The following is a 15,711-nucleotide window of genomic DNA, read 5'->3' on the forward strand; positions in this document are numbered from 1 at the left end:
ATTTTTTTGTTCTGTCAATAGTAAGATTTTGTTAACATAGATTTTGTTTTTGAACAACATTGTATTTGAGACGCTCTCTTCTGCCTGAAACAGACCGTTTGCTCGTTGGATGTCAGTAGCAGAAGTTGTCTCTGGTTCTTGGCTCTCGTCCTCGGCGGTTTGAAGTGCCCTGAATCTTGCCTGCAGACGTCTATCAGGCACAAACAAATACAATCTCAAATCAAAACAACAAGCGGCGCGCTTTGAACCAAAACACACATGCGTCCCTGTGCAGGCGCAACAGAAGGCAGGGAATCCATGGTGCCACGGGCAGAGACCTGGACCGCTTCCAACACACACCATTGTTTTACTGGGAATTGTTTTGATCTGGAATGACTGTAGACACTGCAGACTCGTACAATTATCAACCAGAGGACTATAAATCACACTGAGGAGTATAATGAATCGATACAAAGATAGATGGATGGAGATGTATACAACAATAGATGGATAGTTAGATGCAACGAAATATATAATGATACATAGACACAACGGTGGATGATAGATGGATGGATAGATGACAGATACTTAGATACAAAGTGTATCAAAGCTCAGTAAAGGAGGCGGCGGCGGGAACCGGCAAATTATCAATGTAACTTTTAATAAAATAAATCCCAAAATTAAAGTAAAGCGGCAGCCCCTCGCGGAAAACTGCCACATTTAAACATAATAAAAACGCAACATAAGGTCCAGGCTTGGTCCTCTCTCACCTTGCACTGTCGTCACTCCTCCTTTTATCCTCCCGAAGCTCCTCCGTGAGACTCGAGACCAGTGTGGCTCTCAGGGGACGCTCACTAGCACTCGTGCAACCGCCCTGCTTGCCACACAAAGATACAATGATGGATGGATAGATAAATAGTTAGAAGATAGATATGAAGATGCTTAGATACAACAATGGATGGATACAATGAAAGATACAACAATAGATATGTAGATGGATACTGCACATCCTGATTTTGTCGAGTTTGACGTGTTCTTGGGTGGGCATATTTTGTTGATCCTGGAACAACATTCCTGTCTGAAATTATAGTCCTAAGGCCGTGTGTCCACCAAAGCGTTTTTAGCCAGCTGAAAACGCTGAGCTATGTGCGCTTGAGAGCGTTTTGGCAGCGCATTTTTTTTTCAATTGAGGCGCTTCGTTGCTATGATACAGAATATCCGTTGGTCGGTGTGGTATTAGTCCCGCCCCTCCTCAACTGTGATTAGACGGTTGGGTAAAAAGTGACAGTGATGAGCGCTGCGTTTTACCCAAAGTTGAACATTCTTCAACTCTCGGCGACCTGTAAAAAACGCAGAACGCTCAGCGTTACGCTCAGGGCGTTTTAAAAAAAATGCGGCGCTCCCATTAAAAACAATTGAAAAAACACACCAGCCGTGTGAAAAGATAATTTTTGGTGGACACACGGCCTTACTCTATTCCTACCCCTAAACCTAACCCTACCCATAAGTTCCCTAAAATCAGATCGGTGAATGACCCTGATGTAGAAGCACCCATCCCTGATTGCAAGCCTAAACTTGGCATAAACTGTAAACTTTTCCCTCAAATCTGATTGGTTGATTGAAATGTTGATCCAGGAACATGTTGTACTTGGTGAAATCGGGTTCGGTGATGGATGCACAATAGATATGTTTATTCAAAGATAAATGCAACGATAGATATAAAGCAACAGATAGGCAGAACAATAAATATATCCAACGCTTGATAGATATATCTAGATAGATAAATACAACAAATGATATATAGATATAAATAGATGCATGCTCTGGTTTGCTAACACACACACACACACACACACAAACACGGTGATATTGAGGTTTGTGTGAGATGAAATGCTGCAGTGTTTCCAGTTGCACAGGTCCTGAGATGGTTCCGTGTGTGTGTGTGTGTGTGTGTGTGTGTGTGTGTGTGTGTGTGTGTGTAATGAGAGAATCTCATGGAGCTCTGCTCTGTGCAGATGTGTGTGTGAGCAGCAGTGATTTGAGCAGCTCAACTTGCACTTCAAAGGTGCGTCAGGGGATCCGGGTCTCAGCTCGTCTTCATACGCTCCAGAGCAGTGCGGCCATGTAAATTTCATGACCTGTCTTTCTCACACACAGTCTCTCCAATAGCATGACGGATATCAGCGGCCTGCCAGCTGTCAGCCGCTTCTGTCTATTTCGATTTCTCTCGTTCTTTACTTTTCTCATTCCTTCTGTATTTTGTCTCTAAAGGGCTTCAGTCTGTCAGCCTGTGAGCCGCCGAATTCCCTCCATCACATCGCACACTATTAGAGGTTTTAGGCACAAAGTGGTTGTGTTCTGGTTCCAGTTCTGCACCGGTGTGGGTTGATTTATTTGCGGTTTATGGATGGTGAGATTCTCATCTTCATCCAACCTTTCACACTCATGCTTTCCATCTGTGAGGCATGAAATGAAGTTCATCTTCCGTAAACGGACTGTAATAATTTTGAGCAGTAGGTCTATACACTCAAAGTTTGAAGCCTTTTTTTAAGGTTTACACAATTTAATTAATAGTAAAATTCCATCAAATTGAATTGAATAATCCTTACGTATTTTAAATGAAGGGTTTTTCAATTCAATTTGATGGAATTTTACTATTAATTAAATTGTGTAAACCTTAAAAAAAGGCTTCAAACTTTGAGTTGTTTATATTAAACTAACAATGAAAGATATACTTCCAAAGCATTTCTTAATCTTAATTAATGTTTTTTCAACATTTACTAATCCAGTGTTATTTTAGTATCGAGATACTATTATAGTTTTTATTAAAATTTTGAATTAGTATGTAGTTTTATATTATATATATATATATTAGGGCTGTCAAAAGATTAATCGTGATTAATCACATCCAAAATAAAAGTTTGTGTTTCCATAATATATGTGTGTATACTGTGTATAATTATTTATATATATAAAAACACACACAATCATGTATATATTTAAGAAAAATTGGTTTTATTTATATATAAAATATTTCATATAAATGTATATACAGTATATAAATGCAATTATTCCTTAAATATATACATGAATGTGTGTGTATTTATACATAATAATTCTACACAGTATACACACATATATTATGTAAACACAAACTTTTATTTTGGATGTGATTAATCACGATTAATCTTTTGACAGCCCTAATATATATCTATTAGTCAGTTTATTATATTTCAAGTAACAAAAATATATTTGTAATGTTTTTAGTTTTACTTGCCTGTAATAACCTTGCTAATACATTATTAAAATCAAAAGTTGTATCTGCTGTTATTTAATACACCTGAACTAACAATGAACAGTTGTATTTTATAAAAAATAATGTAAACAAAGTTTAATAAACACTGTAATGCATTTATTTTTAATTATTAGTTCATTTTATTTTATGCATTAACTAAATAATGTTAGCTAAAGTGACCAACCAAAAATGTATTTACACACCAAAAACAAGACCTGAAGTTCAGGTAAAACAATAGTAACTAGTTTAATTAATTTGAATCAGGATGATCACTAAACTAGAGAAAATTTCTCGTTGTTTTACAGTTTTCCTGGTATGGATGGCCGATTACATATGGCATCACAACGCAGTTTCCAGCAGGAAGAGCCGGAACGTGTGGAGTTTGGTCCAGTTCTCTGATCTCAGATCCAGACAAACACAAAGACTCCATTGATCGAAGCCAAAGTAAGAGTCTTAAGCCCGTAATTTTGAAAATCTGTCAATATATCTGAACGCTGGCCTTGAGCAAAACTGCGAGCATCTGCTGGCTTCCCCTCATGAGATCCGGCATCAAACTTTCCGGATCGCCCCTTTGAACTCAGATCCAGAGAGGTGCGCACGTCCTCTGTGCCGAATCAAAATCAGATCTGTTTTGACAGCGTTCTGGAATATTCACTTGAGAAATCAGGGTGTTGTTCTTGTTCCAGTTGAGATGATCACGTGACACAAGCGCCCTCAATCCCGCTGAGATATTCTGTTCCATCCAGTGTGTGTTTGTGCACATGTGTGAGTCTTATATTCTCTTCAGCTTGACATGGAGCCTTTAGCCGTTGTTTATTCAAAGCTATTATTTCACAGGAAACCAAACATATGCTAGAAATGCAGAAATTGAGTGACATTAAATCAATCAATCAATCAACTATAGCACAATAAAAGCAACAGTAGTTGGCCATTGTGCTGTACAATATCTGAAAAACAAGAAAGACAGCAAAATAAATTATAAAGGGAGTTTACATCTGAAACACCAATTTTAAAATTCAACATTAAAATCAAGGACAGTTGTAAGCCTGTGAAAAGAGGTAGGTTTTTAACTTAGATTTAAAAATAGACTCTAGGATAGTCTAGTCTTAAGGATAGAGGAAGACTATTCCACAATTTTGGACCAACAACAGAAAATGCACGGTCACCTCTCGTCTTAAGTCTAGATCTCGGAACCATCAACAGTTTTTGTTAAAGGGATAATTCACCCAAAAATTAAAATTGACTTACCCTCATGTTGTTCCAAACATGTATGAATTTCTTCATGTGTTGAACGCAAAAGAAGATATTTTGAAGAATGTTGGTAATCAATGGAAGTCAATGGCTACCGTCAACTGTTCTTCAAAATATCTTCTTTTGTGTTCAACACATGAAGAAATTCATACAGGTTTGGAACAACATGAAGGTGAGTAAAGGATGACACATTTGTATGCATCAGAATGAATGCATGAGGCAGTTTGGTAAGATTTTAAGAATAATCCATCATTAAGGTGTGTCTAGAACCCACTTGTATATCTTTCTGTCGAAGTAAAATCACTGTAACATTTTCTCAAGTGCTTTAAACAATTGCTTTTATAAAACAATATGCACACACACACAATACTGGTCAAAAGTTTGGAATCATTACGATTTTTTGTCTCTTATGTTCACTATGGCTGCATTTATTTGATCAAAAATACAATAAAACAGTCAAATGAAATATTATTACAATTTAAAATAGCTGTTTTCCTTCAAAATGTAATTTATTCCTGATCAAAGCTGAATTGTCAGCAGCATTACTCCAGTCTTCAGTGTCACATGATCCTTCAGAAATCATTCTAATGGGATGATTTCCTGCTCAAGAAACATTTTTTATTATGATCAATGTTGAAAAATGTTTTTGCTACGGTGCCACGTTAAATATGCTGCCTGCTTATTGACACATCTGTGGTAGCGCACATCTGATGCAGTCTTAGGGCGTTTTCACACCTGAAAGTCCGCACCAAGGTCCCAACCCAAGTTCATGTTTTGATACATTTTATACATTCGGTAAGTTTTGGTTTGGTTTCACGTTGCAATTATGCGAGCGCACTAAATAACTTTACATGACATACCTGCGTCCTGTCGTCATCATCATGTGGGCTGCATCTCGACATTGATTGGTTTGTAAAACGGACGTGCGTATACTGGAATTCGGCGGGTAACTTTGTATACTTTGTATATCGCTGTTTCTTTATCTTCAGGTGGCATTGCTCTCCGGTCCTCTCATACCCTCTCTCTCTCATCCTCTCTGAAAATACTTGGAAAGTGTCTGTATTTTTGTGTATTTTTTAAATCATTTTTCCAGTTGACTTCTTATATCGTCAGACCATATTTCAATTAAAATCCTTGTCTCCTTCTCTCCCCATGTGCTACCACGGCTCATTTTTCCTGCTATCTTCTGTCTTCTTCGGCTAACGTAACGTGACGCGTGAACCACCGGAACTTCCTGTAAATGCTCTGAAAGTCCGAACCATACAGAAAATGCTTTCACAGTAGAAACGAACCAAACCTTTGTTCAGTTTGATCCGGACCGAGACTACCTCTTTTCATCGGACCAAATTTCGTCTTTTTGGTCCGGACCTTAGGAGGTTTCACACCTGTAATTTTGATTCGGATCAAACTGAAAAGTCAGAAAATCCGGACCAAACAATGTAGGTGTGAAAGGGCCCTTAGGCAGGTCACTAGGCTTTAGAACAGAGCACCTATTTAGGGGACTTTACTGTCTTTTATCTCAAGGCTCTTAAAAATACATGATTATGTAATCTCTGTCCATGTTTACTGTTTGAATCCTTCCCTACTGGTCGTTTTTTTTATTAAAACAAAAAGACTTACATCCCTCACATCAGATGATCATTCTTTTAATGCCAAAAATCCTGTTAAATCCTGTTTCAAGCTGCAAGTTACCGGCCAACTGGCGATCATGTTTTATTTACTCACCGAAGGTATAGTTTTGACTCACTTTGGCATTGGCGAGTATTAACGTTGGACCCTGTGAATATTCAGGATTGTCGAGGTTTGACTGTGAGCCCAAAATGATGATAATGATTCCAAACGTTTGCTATTATTGTACTTAAGAGACCCGCGCTGAAATGTCTGCATAGGTTCACGTTTGATTTTTTTGGGGATCGGGAATAGCAGTCAGTCGCATGTCTGAAACGGGACACCCGCAAAACCCAAATCAAACCGTCAAACTTCTTCCAAACGTGCTTGGCAGTGAATTGACACTTTATGACGAACACATGGCAGGCGTTGAGGTCTCATACAGCACAGACGCCTGTAGTTTCTTTCCATCGTTCACAAAAGTTTGTTTTGGACTGAATCTATAGTTTTGTGTGAAGAAAGAAACATTGATGGTCATATAGACAGCGGGTTTGTTTACATGCTGTTTTCAATCATATGCATTTCAGCATTGGGCTTTGCAGTCCTTCTTTACTTTGTGTGATTTGACACTATTTTATAAACAACATGAGATATGCAGAAAGAAACCTTATCCTGTAGCTCTAACAGTAGAATACGGCGCTTGCAACACCAAGGTAATGGGTTCGATTCCCAGAGAATGCCTGAACTGATCAGATGTATACCATGAATGCAATGTAAGTCGCTTTGGATAAAAGCATCTGCCAAATGCATACAGTAAATGTAAATGTTATCCACTACAATAACATGCACACACACTTGAGAATAATTACAAAACAACTCCAAATATCCAGATTTATTACAATAATGTGAATTTAGGGGTCAATGTGTATAATTACCATGAAAGTAATGTCAAACTGCAAAACAATGCAAATGTGAAACTAATTTTCTTTCTTCTTTTTTGATATAGTGGTGCAATTGCCTAGACACTTTTTTTGTGAGATTCACCTGTACATACATACAGCATGTGGCAACTACACTGGACCTGACGGAAATTTCACAACTTGTAAGTATTGTTAATCATTAACTTTTAAAGAGGTTTACATATCGAAGTCTAAAAAAAGGGGTTTAATTGTGTCTGTGTTGGAAGCTTAGTTTGTGCTGTATTTATTGGCTATATTCCCTTAATACATTTCAGTGTTTGATTTTAAGAAGGATTTTTTTTTTTACTTCTATGGTGAATAATTTTGGTCCAGTCTAAAAGCAACTGGCCTGCAGCATTAGTTCTTGCATTCAGTTGCACTATGTGAGATTATACTGTAGTCTGTGGTTCGCCACATTCAATATCAGATGCATAAAGAACTAGTTTCTCTGAAACACTTTCCTTGAAGCAAATTATCACTCCCACTGTCTGCTGGGAAAATAACATACAGTCTGCAGAATGGGTGTAAATGCACCACAACATGCCTCTTTCTGCCTCAGGTGTCACGTCCCGAGAAACAGAATATATAGATCCGTCCATCGTGCATTTCAACAAAAGATCTTCTGTATCTCTTATTCCCTGTTGTTGTCTGTGAAATTTGATCCGAGATTGGCTGATATCCACAGACAGCTGAACTCTTACAGGGATTCTAGTTCTCCTCGCTGATCAAAGTCATGAAGTCCAATAAGATACTCGAGCTATGATTTCATCCAGAGTCCCACCGCAATCGGACTCAAGTCTCCGTGTTAATTTGGAACATATGCAAAACCTGAAAGCCAAAAATGGAACAATAATAGTATCAAAACACTGTTTTTTGTGCACTTTTGGAGGAATGTAAACTAAAAAAATCTGTAAACAAAAGTACTGTATTAAACGGCAGAACATAGAAGAAAAGTTTCTGTCAGGCGCTTCATATATCGAAAATTTTCTTCTTTGTTCTGCTGTTTTATACAGTACATTTTGTTTAATATATAGAACCTTTTAGAGGTTCCCATTATGGGATCATTTTTAAAGATTTAGTTTGAATTAATTAAAGCAAACCTATGCAGTTTCGGGAATTTCTTCGCTGTATTCTCGCTTTTTGCTCGTAGGTTTCTCTATAGAGCTCCCCCTACAGCTTCGGAATAGATATTTGACAACACTGTAGAAAAACTTGTTGGCGACTCTCAGATACCAGAGGCTAGTACTGTAGATAAACCACATCAAAGCAGACGGGACATTCTTTACAACGTCTTCTTTCATTCGGGTTCGAACAGTGTGAGGGAGCGCAATAAAGCAATTTGCCGTAAAGCAAATCGTTACATCGCGAGACCTGATATCACGCAATACTTCCGGACGCGGCGGCCTAAATTTGCAAAGGTGGGTTTTCCGCTCACAGGCGATGGGGGGTGCGAGACGACCACCATTCAACCCGAAAAAATGTATATAACCATTCCAATGACTCCGAAGCTGTTCAGTTAAGGTAAAAAACCTGCATAGTTCACCTTTAATTACTTATTTTAATTAGATTTTATTAATCAAACTGCTCATAAACATACTTTATCACTAGAAAAAAAATTAAGAAACCTGTTAAACATGAAAGTATTTTGCAATCATTCAATTCAATTAAATTCAAGTTTATTTGTATAGCGCTTTTCACAATACATATTGTTTCAAAGCAGCTTTACAGAAAATGCATTTCAAAAATATACATACAAAAATACAGTTAGTTAATCATAAAATTTAGGGCATGATTTACAAATCATGTAAGACATTTCTCCTTATTAGAACCTTTTTGGCATAAAGTGTTCTTTAAAATTGAGTCAAGAACCCTAGAGTTCCCTTTCGACAACGGTCACTTCGTATTGTGTAGCTAATACGCAGTGGGGAAACTCCTTTTCCTCAATAATACTGAAGCCTAAAATGTAAAACGCATTTGAATAAAACTTAATTTTGTGGCAGTTTGTGGCACTAATTTGTTAGTTTGTTACTATATTTGTTTGCTTGGGTCAGTGTCATTGTGGGTTTTGGTTCTTTTGCTGTTGTCGACTGTACGGACTGAAATAACTGAAATCGTTTGGCGAAGTGATATGAAACTGTAATGCGGTCAAGAAGATTACGTCAAGGTCAAGTGCGTTACACTGAATATAATTGCACACCTTAGAACGTTCGTCAACCAATCAGATTCAACAGCCCCGTAGTATAACTTCTTTGAAATGTTACTTGTATCAGAATGTTCAGAGAACATTTATAAGTAACATTCCCATAATGTCTGCAAAATGATAAAATCAAATGTTCCCTTAATGTTTGCATAACAAATTAAACATTTTAAACATAAATGTATACTTTTTGGTAACATTCTCAGAACATATTTGTGTTACGTTTGAATTTGTTCAGCCTGTGTTTGGAGGATGATCTCTGACGGGCACAATCTCTGTCTTCAGGCCTTTTTGTGCTTGATATTTCGCCTCATGTTGTGTTTTATCAGTATCAGTAGACGTGTATCTAGGTCAGCCGATGTTTTCAGTGCCGTTGGTCACAACTATCTAACTATCAAAATCCAGCTGTTGTCCAACTTTAGATTTATTTATTTTCGGTTTGTAATGTTTTACCCTCTAAGCAAGTCATTTTATGGGTGATTCGGTTGGTTGTGTTGTTGCCCTGGGTGAAGGAGTTATAATAAATCTCTTTTGGTCTGAAGGCAGAAAATGTGAGGGCTTCAGCCCAGAAAGACATGATTGGTTATACTTGAAGTTTAATCTCGGCTTGGAAGAGACCGCCCCACTGTTTTGGGTAAACATCCCCAGAATTCAGATCTCCGCAGGGGGGGAATATGGGTTCACAACAGAGGTAAGACAAATTTTGCGAGGCATTTGGAGAAAACTAATGAGACGAGAGTCTGGGATCCTGCAGAGAGCCCAATATAATCAAAGAGGTAAAGCGAGTTCTTCGCATTGTGTTGAAGGGTTTGTAATGAGCAGACGACGCGCGTGTTTTCCAAAAACAAACCCAAAGACTTTCCTGATTTATGGCACGGCACATACAGTAGCTGTTTTGTTTTCCAGATGAATTCTGTTTACTAAATTTCATCGGAGAGAACAAAGGCGATGATTAAAACCTCTCTTCCCATGACACTCATTATGTGCTAAATCTCTTAGTATGCCTTCAAATGTTAACGCAGTAATATGTGCTACATAACCATTGCTAAAGTATAGCAGAATTTGACCGGACAATGCGGACTATCATATCTTGCCTAGTTTTACAGAATTCTGTTAAACAGGTTTCAATGTCCAGTTTATCCATGCACCTGCAAAAATTTAGTTTTTTTGTGAAGTCAAGAATCAAGAAAATGGCCCAGGGAAGTTTTGCTTGACTAGCACTAATTGGCATAAACCAGCTGGCCTCTGCAGCAAAGTACAATTATTTGTTAGATGTGCAAAGGGGTTTAAAAAATAGTGCAGACAAACCTCTAAAAATTCAGCATTTTTATTTCTAAATGCATGTTATTGATCTAATTGTAAAAAATACATCTGTACATATTTTTGCAAAAACTATTTTTAATCCAAAAATTTGTAATATAGTAATAATAATATATTCACACTTTTTTGCATAACTTTACAACTTGATTGGAAATCATTGCAAAAACTGCTGTTCATCCTTAGCATTTTTGTCTTGTTTTCCAGTAAATATCATAACATAATTAAGAAAAACTGATCAAAATGAAGTGAGGTTATGCTTAAACCGAGAACACTCTTTATTACAATCACCTGCAAACATTCTTGCCATGCCCACGTCTCAACATCCAATCAACAGTCGATACACAGAACCAAGTCCCGCCCTAAATTTCTTTCTTTTTCGATAATCCGTTACACTTGTATGTACGTTACAATATGGAGGAAAATATCTGTCGCTACTTCTGTTTCACTAACTGTGTTTCCATTACCCTTCAAAATGCGCAAATTGAAATTGCGCATTGAAAATACGGCCAATGGAAACACGCCAATTTCGCACAAAAAGTTAGCTTTCACATGAGGTGTTTTTTTTTAGGCAATTCGAAAAAAACATATTTTGCAAACCTGCAATGGAAACAGTTTTTGGGCATTTACAGGTCACCTGGCGTACATAAGTCAATCATTCTTTAAAAATGGCGCAGTGTGTTTGGACAGAAGACGAGACAACATTTAGAAAATATCACAAAAGTTTTGCGCAAATCTGTAATGGAAACCAGGCTATTGTGACTATTGTTCATATTTTATTTACAGCTGTATATGTACTTATATTAAAATTCAGATTTATATTACATTTTTATGTCTTTGTATATGTCCTCACACTAAAAAGCAAGGTGTTTTTGAGTGTCTCACTTGTGTCGCTTTATCTTCTCTTCAGGGTGTCCTGGTTGATTTCATCTCCATTGTGTGTTGACCCTCCATTAGGATGTTGTGGGACGTGCCGTGTCTCTTATCCGTGGCCTGGCTGGGTGTTGACGAAATAGTCTGTAGTAAATAAATGATGAGCAGATCTGTTTACAGACACGTACAAAAGCTTGAAGACATTCCCAGGGTGTAGGATACCCTGCCCGCAGGCCTTCGCCATTCATTCAGCAGCTTTCCTGTGAACAGGTGAGAATCAGATTTAGACTTCCAAACAAGACCAGCAAACAATACTGAACTCTCAGGAGATGTGGAGCTCCTCTGAGATTTTTAGACTGGACATTTTCTGTACGACTGCTGATGTTATAGCATATAAACACTCGCTAGTTCATTGCATTTGTCTACTAAAAATGTCCAACTGTGGACATACATAATCATAGGAAGACAAAAAAAATTCTGATCTTTAATGAGCAAATGTAATTTCCAGCACAACTCAAATCATAATTTATTCGTGGTTGGACATTGCATTTTAAATTAAATTTTGTATTAGTTGGATTAAAATAATAATATTTTTTTTTCCCCCTTTGCATAATATGACCAAATTGCAACTTTGACTTAAAAAAAGAAAAAGATTTTCTTATTTAGTATTTTTATCTTGCTTTCCAGTACAAAGATCTAAACATTCCTAATACATTTACTAGTAAAATTTCTAGTAAAATGCACAAAAAAAATCTCATCTCATTTTTTAACATCACCATGTCTCTTTTTGGGTATTAGTTGGATTTAAATAATAATAAATAAAATAAGGATATTTTTGCAAACAAATGCAAAGTTTATTGCGGGAATGCAAAAGTATCAAAATTGAATAATAAAAAAATCCAAATTAAAAATTATTTTTCCTACAATCTAATTTTTTAACATCACCATGTCTCTTTAGGGACTCTTGAGCATTTCTGGGAATCTGGGATTGTTTTGTTCAGATCGCAGTGGAAACCCATTTCAGAGATTTTAGGTCTGACGGCCTGCCAGGAACACACACACACACACACACACACACACACACACACACACACACACACACACAATCAGATCATTTTAGCATGAATTTTAGTTCTCAGGAAAGACAGGAAAACCTTTTTTACTAGAGATAACCTGTTGGTTTGAGGCCCGAGAACACGTCTGAGTGAACTGCTGCACGCCCATCTTGATAATGACGTTATCTCTGTGCCGATTACCACTTTGTTCCTTACTACTGTTTCCTTACATCCGTTGCGGGAGAATCAGATGAACTTCCAGGCTTTTCCGGTCAGCATTCCTCCCCAGTATCCCCTTTGTTCCAGCAGATTTTATTCATCTCTAATTTTTATAATTTATGGAACGTCTTGGATCTGGATCATATCCATGCTGAAAATGAGCCTTAATATGAACCTTCAGGGCAGTTTGCTGAAAGGCATCTTTGTTTGCTGAAAAAATGCAGAGTGTCCTATTTCATAAGTTAAATTTAGTAATTTTCCATCTAGGTGCCCATATTTACTTGACTTGTTCTTTGTTTTGCTCATTTTACAATGAAACCTTTAAATTGAAGGTGAGGTTTCACGATAATACACTTTCTTTGGCCACATTTACACCGTCAGTGTGTTCTGTGTGTAACAGTAAAGCACATACGAGATTATTTAGGGCATGTTCAAATCTGATGCATATCTGATATCTGGTCATCTGACTTAAATCTAAACACTTAAATCATGATTTTTCATCTTTAAATGGCTCAGGTAATGTTAGTTCCCTTTCGAGGGAACTCGAACTGCGTCGGTTACGACACTAGGGGAACGCCCTTCAGCGTAGCGCGTCTGAATTTATGAATGAAACCGAATCCAATCCTATTGGCGTTGCGTGATGACGTAGAGTGTGACGGCATAAGCGGATGTACACAAAAGCACGCCGGCACACAGGAATGTCAGCTTTTTACTATTCAGCAAGCGCTCTGTGTGTGTGTTGAACTAGCGAATCATTTGAAAAGAAAGTATATATCCTATATTTCGTCTCATCATGGCAAGTGAACAGTTTTCTAAATGTGTGTTCCCATGCCCACGCTTTCTCACGGCTGGGGATACACACGAATTGTGTGTGTCTTGTCTGGGAAGGCAGCACGCTCAAGCAGCTCTCGAGGGGGCTGCTTGCGCTCACTGTGAGTTGATGTCAGTGAGAGTGCTGCGTTCTCGGTTGGCTTTGTTTTCCGAGGATGGCCAAATGCGTTCTCCCCGCGGTACGGGTCCCGCATCTGCCGAGGCAATGCGGCGCCTCGCATCGTGGGGATCGCAGAGAGATCTTTTAGACGACAGTGGGACTGCCGAGGCACTTTCCCACTCTTCGTCTGAGAGTTCAGGTTCCCCTATTCCCCGCTCGGGAGCCCGCCTCGCGGCTTCTCCCGCTCGGGATGATGCAGTTTTACACCTCTCTGATTCCGAGGAATTAGATGTGATTAATGTTGAGGAGGGGGATCTAAGTGAAAGACACAGTACTGTTCAGCCTGCACCCAGCTATGGTGAGTTAGTGGAGGTTTTAACACGGGCTGTGGCCAAGCTTGATATTTCTTGGCCACAGGAAAGGCAGGAAGCGCGTCCTAAAAGCAAGCTCGATGAGCGCTTCCTGCAGCCCCGCACGCAACCTTCACGCCGGTCTCTCCCTTTCTTCCCGGATTTACACAATGAGTTGTGTAAATCTTGGAACAGGCCATTTTCTGCGCGCCTGTCTAACCCCCCGATTTTAAACTACAGTAATGTCGTGGGGGCTAGGGATAAGGGATACGGGATGATGCCTCGGGTTGAGGAAGCACTAGCTAGCTACCTTTCACCCGACCTTGCGTCATCCCTGAAGACACCGGCGCTGCCTTCTAAGCCTTGCCGCACCACATCAGCTTTGGTGGGCAGAGCGTATATGGCGGCAGGTCGGGCTGGTGCGAGCCTGCACACGATGGCTATTTTGCAGGCGTACCAAGCCGACCTGTTGAGGGACATGGACCAAGGCGAAGGTCCCTCGGTTGAGGATATTGCGGAGCTTCGCAGGGCCACAGATTTGTCCCTCCGGGTTACCAAGGAGACGGCCCGTGCCATCGGTCGCTCCATGTCAGCTCTGGTAACCACGGAGAGACATCTGTGGCTCAACCTGTCTGGCATTAAGGAGAAGGACAGGACCTTCCTCCTTGATGCGCCTGTTTCAACCTCGGGTCTGTTTGGAGAAGCCGTTAACGCCGTGGTTGACAGGTTTCAGGATGTTAAAAAGCAGGGCGAAGCTTTTAAACAATATCTCCCTCGCCGTTCAAGGTCCAGGAGGGCGGCTGCTAGAGAACAGCCACAGCCGTCTACCAGTTCCTCTCATCGCCAGGCACAGAAAGCGAGTGTCGCCTCTAGAGCTCCCCCTAAAAAAGCTTGGGACTCTAGACGTCGCTCGTACCCGCAGCCACCTGAGAGGGCGGATCTGAGGACCGTCCTTCAGTCCAGGAAGGCTAAGGGAAAGAGGTCCTAGCTCTTACGAGACCTCAAAGGGCCGCCCCCCCCGAGAGAGAGCGATTGTGGTCCCCTCTCTCGCTGGGCCCTCGGGAAGCTGGCGTCAGTATCCCGCCGTCTCTGACGCTTCGGGATAGGGCTGCAACGATTAGTCGACATAGTCGACAACGTCGACAATAAAAAATTGTCGACAAATATCTTTGTTGTCGAGTAGTCGTTTGATCTCACGTGACCAATGTATGGGCCTGCAATATCGCATTTTGACCGCTACGACGCTGTAGCGCTAGAGTGTAATGCAGCCGTTAAATGCTTTTGCGGTAGAAGAAAAAACAGCGCGAATTACATAGACAGTAAATAAACGGCGAATTATGGCGGAGTGTAAACGAGTTCGGACCAGTAAGGTGTGGGAAAGTTTCACAAAACTGCCAACTAAAAATGCTGTCATGTGCAATACATGCAAGGCTGAGCTTGCGTTTCACGGGAGCACAACATATGTTGGAGCACTTAAGAGAAAGCATCCCGGATCAAAAGGAGCCGGTGAGAGGTGAGTGTTCAATCTCCAGGTGAAGCTAACTAAATAGTTGTAAATCTCTTTATTAGAGAATGCAATACTACCATTAATAAAAGTGATAATATTAAAAAATTATAATATAAATACAGTAATGTGATTATTTATTTTGCATAGAATAAAGCTTGATCGAGCTTAGG

The 15,711-nt window shown here is 39.4% G+C and overlaps 1 long non-coding RNA gene across 5 annotated transcripts in view; it reads left to right on the forward strand.

The window, feature by feature from the left end:
• Positions 1-15,711, forward strand: part of LOC307006022 — a 47,719-nt gene that overhangs the window by 20,215 nt on the left and 11,793 nt on the right. For 3 of the 5 annotated variants that reach the window (XR_013799379.1, XR_013799381.1, XR_013799382.1), the window contains 4 exons: positions 2,251-2,389; positions 3,580-3,718; positions 7,140-7,235; positions 11,517-11,749. This is a non-coding gene — a long non-coding RNA (uncharacterized lncRNA). The remainder of the gene's footprint in view (positions 1-2,250; positions 2,390-3,579; positions 3,719-7,139; positions 7,236-11,516; positions 11,750-15,711) is intronic. The other 2 variants (XR_013799378.1, XR_013799380.1) reach the window with 1 other exon arrangement.

Source organism: Phoxinus phoxinus (genome assembly GCF_949152265.1).
Source record: "Phoxinus phoxinus genome assembly, chromosome: 10".
Lineage (NCBI taxonomy): Eukaryota > Metazoa > Chordata > Actinopteri > Cypriniformes > Leuciscidae > Phoxinus > Phoxinus phoxinus.